This window comes from Arachis ipaensis, chromosome B5, assembly GCF_059453495.1.
Source record: "Arachis ipaensis isolate K30076 ecotype BB chromosome B5, ASM5945349v1, whole genome shotgun sequence".
Lineage (NCBI taxonomy): Eukaryota > Viridiplantae > Streptophyta > Magnoliopsida > Fabales > Fabaceae > Arachis > Arachis ipaensis.
The window spans coordinates 73,710,360-73,715,030 of NC_142440.1; the positions used below are offsets into that span (position 1 = coordinate 73,710,360).

General features: G+C 42.9%; 1 non-coding gene across 1 annotated transcript; it reads right to left on the minus strand.

Moving 5' to 3' along the window:
- Positions 1-758: 758 nt before the first annotated feature.
- LOC148564631 (small nucleolar RNA R71) lies at positions 759-866 on the minus strand. The gene has a single exon (XR_015884304.1). It is a non-coding gene; the product is annotated as a small nucleolar RNA R71 (small nucleolar RNA).
- Positions 867-4,671: the final 3,805 nt, after the last annotated feature.

Sequence of the window (4,671 nt, forward strand, 5' to 3'; positions counted from 1 at the left end):
TTTTCGAAAATCCTCTTTCTCTCTCATCTCCTTCTATTTATTTATTCATCTACTAACACTTCATCTCTCACAAATTCGAACCCCCTCTTCCATCTGTGTTCGAATTTTCTCTACTTCCCTTCTTTACATTACATTCTTTTCTTCTTCTACTCACACAGGGGAACCTCTATACCTGGGCAAAAAGGATCCCTATTATTATTATTTTTCTATTTCCTCTTTTTCATATGAGCAAGAGCAAGGACAAGAACATTCTTGTTGAAGCAGACCCTAAACCTGAAAGGACTCTGAAGAGGAAACTAAGAGAAGCTAAAATACAACAACCCAGAGATAACCTTACAGAAATTTTTGAACAGGAAGAGGAGATGGCAGCCGAAAATAATAATAATGCAAGGAGGATGCTTGGTGACTTTACTGCACCTAATTCCAATTTACATGGAAGAAGCATCTCCATCCCTACCATTGGAGCAAACAATTTTGAGCTGAAACCTCAATTAGTTTCTCTAATGCAGCAAAACTGCAAGTTTCATGGACTTCCATCTGAAGATCCTTTTCAGTTTTTAACTGAATTCTTGCAGATCTGTGATACTGTTAAGACTAATGGAGTAGATCCTGAAGTCTACAGGCTCATGCTTTTTCCTTTTGCTGTAAGAGACAGAGCTAGAGTGTGGTTGGACTCTCAACCCAAAGATAGCCTGAACTCTTGGGATAAGCTGGTCACGGCTTTCTTAGCCAAGTTCTTTCCTCCTCAAAAGCTGAGCAAGCTTAGAGTGGATGTTCAAACCTTCAGACAGAAAGAAGGTGAATCCCTCTATGAAGCTTGGGAGAGATACAAGCAACTGACCAAAATGTGTCCTTCTAACATGCTTTCAGAATGGACCATCCTGGATATATTCTATGATGGTTTGTCTGAATTAGCTAAGATGTCATTGGATACTTCTGCAGGTGGATCCATTCACCTAAAGAAAACGCCTGCAGAAGCTCAAGAACTCATCGACATGGTTGCTAATAACCAGTTCATGTACACTTCTGAGAGGAATCCTGTGGGTAATGGGACGCCTCAGAAGAAGGGAGTTCTTGAAATTGATACTCTGAATGCCATATTGGCTCAGAAAAAAATATTGACTCAGCAAGTCAATATGATTTCTCAGAGTCTGAATGTTATGCAAGCTGCATCCAACAGTACTCAGGAGGCATCTTCTGAAGAAGAAGCTTATGGTCCTGAGAACCCTGCAATAGCAGAGGTGAATTACATGGGTGAACCATATGGAAACACCTATAATCCCTCATGGAGAAATCACCCAAATCTCTCATGGAAGGATCAATAAAAGCCTCAACAAGGCTTTAATAATGGTGGAAGAAATAGGTTTAACAATAGTAAACCTTTTCCATCATCCACTCAGCAACAGACAGAGAACTCTGAACAAAATACCTCTAATTTAGCAAACTTAGTCTCTGATCTATCTAAGACCACTGTAAGTTTCATGAATGAAACAAGGTCCTCCATTAGAAATTTGGAGGCACAAGTGGGCCAGCTGAGTAAAAGGATCACTGAAATCCCTCCTAGTACTCTCCCAAGCAATACAGAAGAAAATCCAAAAGGAGAGTGCAAGGCCATTGATATAACCATCATGGCCGAATCCAAAGAGGAAGGGGAGGATGTGAATCCCAAGGAGGAAGACCTCTTGGGACGTCCAGTGATCAATAAGGAGTTTTCCTTTGAGGAACCAAAGGAATCTGAGGCTCATCTAGAGACCATAGAGATTCCATTGAACCTCCTTATGCCATTCATGAGCTCTGAAGAGTACTCTTCTTCTGAAGAGAATGAAGATGTTACTAAAGAGCAAGTTGCCAAGTTCCTTGGTGCAATCATGAAGCTGAATGCCAATTTATTTGGTAATGAAACTTGGGGAGATGAACCTCCCCTGTTCACCAATGAACTAAATGCATTGGGTCAACTAAGATTGCCTCAGAAGAAACAGGATCCTGGAAAGTTCCTGATACCTTGTATCATAGGCACCATGACCTTTGAAAAGGCTCTATGTGACCTGGGGTCAGGAATAAACCTCATGCCACTCTCTGTAATGGAGAAACTGGGAATCTTTGAGGTACAAGCTGCTAAAATCTCATTAGAGATGGCAGACAATTCCAGAAAACAGGCTTATGGACAAGTAGAGGACATATTAGTAAAGGTTGAAGGCCTTTACATCCCTGCTGATTTCATAATCCTAGATACTGGGAAGGATGAGGATGAATCCATCATCCTTGGAAGACCCTTCCTAGCCACAGCAAGAGCTGTGATTGATGTTAACAGAGGTGAACTAGTCCTTCAATTGAATGAGGACTCCCTTGAGTTTAAAACTCAAGGACATCCTTCTGTAAACATGGAAAAGAGGCACAGTAAGCTTCTCTCAAAACAGAGTCAACCAGAGCCCCCACAGTCAAACTCTAAGTTTGGTGTTGGGAGGCCACAACCAAACTCTAAGTTTGGTGTTGAACTCCCATATCCAAACTCTAAGTTTGGTGTTGGGGAGTCTCAACAATGTTCTGAACATCTGTGAGGCTCCATGAGAGCCCACTGTCAAGCTATTGACATTAAAGAAGTGCTTGTTGGGAGGCAACCCAATTTTTATTTAATTATATTTTTTTATTAATTATATGTCTTCATAGGTTCATGATCATGTGGAGTCACAAAAACAACTGAAAAAAATTGAAGAAAAATCAAAAACAGCAGAAGAAAAATCACACCCTGGAGGAAGGACTTACTGGCGTTTAAACGCCAGTAAGGAGCATCTGGCTGGCGTTCAACGCCAGAACAGAGCATGGATCTGGCGTTGAACGCCAGAAACAAGCAGCATCCTGGCGTTCAGACGCCAGAAATGCACACTGAGGAAGAGCTGGCGCTGAATGCCAGAAACAAGCATCTGGCTGGCGTTCAACGCCAGAAATATGCTGCATCTGGGTGCTGAATGCCCAGAACAAGCATCAATTCGGCGTTTAAACGCCAGAATTGCATGCAAAGGCATTTTACATGCCTAATTGGTGCAGGGATGCAAATCCTTGACACCTCAGGATCTGTGGACCCCACAGGATCAACTCAGCATCTGTGGACCCCACAGGATCTCCACCTACCACCACTCACTCTCTTCCCTCTTCTCAATGTTCATCCTCTCTTCCCAATAAACACTCTTCCCCAAAACTCTTCACCAATCACCTCAATCTCTCTTCCTTATCACCACTTCACCACTCACATCCATCCACTCTTCCCCATACACCTAAACTCCACCTACCTTCAAAATTCAAAATCAATTTGCCACCCAAACCCACCCTAGATGGCCGAAATTAACCCCCCCTCCCCTCCCTATATAAAGCCCTCCATTCTTCCTCATTTTCACACAACATAACCCTCTCTTCCCCTTCTTGGCCGAATACACCTCTCCCTCCTCTCCTCCATATTTTCTTCTTCTTCTTCTTCATCTATTCTTTCTTCTCTTGCTCGAGGGCGAGCAATATTCTAAGTTTGGTGTGGTAAAAGCATAAGCTTTTTGTTTTTCCATTACCATTGATGGCACCTAAGACCGGATAATCCTCTAGAAAAGGGAAAGGGAAGACAAAAGCTTCCACCTCCGAGTCATGGGAGATGGAAAGATTCATCTCCAAAGCTCATCAAGACCACTTCTATGATGTTGTGGCCAAGAAGAAGGTGATCCCCGAGGTTCCTTTCAAGCTCAAGAGAAATGAGTATCCGGAGATCCGACATGAAATCCAAAGAAGAGGTTGGGAAGTTCTAACAAACCCTATCCAACAAGTCGGCATCCTAATGGTTCAAGAGTTCTATGCTAATGCATGGATCACAAGGAACCATGATCAAAGTAAGAACCCGAACCCAAAGAATTATCTCACTATGGTTCGGGGGAATTACTTAGATTTTAGTCAGGAAAATGTAAGGTTGGCGTTCAACTTTCCAATGATGGAAGAGAACGCACGCCCCTACACAAGGAGAGTCAACTTTGATCAAAGGTTGAACCAAGTCCTCATGGACATATGTGTGGAAGGAGCTCAATGGAAGATTGACTCAAAAGGCAAACCGGTTCAACTTAGAAGACTGGACCTTAAGCCTGTGGCTAGAGGATGGTTGGAGTTCATCCAACACTCCATCATCCCCACTAGCAACCGATCTGAAGTTACTGTGGATCGGGCCATCATGATTCATAGCATCATGACTGGTGAGGAAGTAGAAGTTCATGAAGTCATCTCCCTTGAACTCTACAAAATAGCCGAAAAGTCCTCCCCCTTGGCAAGGCTAGCTTTCCCTCATCTTATTTGCCATCTATGTTACTCAGCTGAAGCTTTCATAGAAGGAGACATTCCCATTGAGGAAGAGAAGCCCATCACTAAGAAAAGGATGGAGCAAACAAGAGAGCCCACTCATGGAGCTCAAGAAACACATGAGGAAGCTCATCATCAAGAAATCCCCGAGATACCTCAAGGGATGCACTTTCCTCCACAGAATTTTTGGGAGCAAATCAACACCTCCCTAGGAGAATTAAGTTCCAACATGGGACAATTAAGGGTGGAACATCAAGAGCACTCCATCATACTCCATGAAATTAGAGAAGATCAAAGAGCTATAAGGGAGGAGCAACAAAGACAAGGAAGAGACATAGAAGAGCT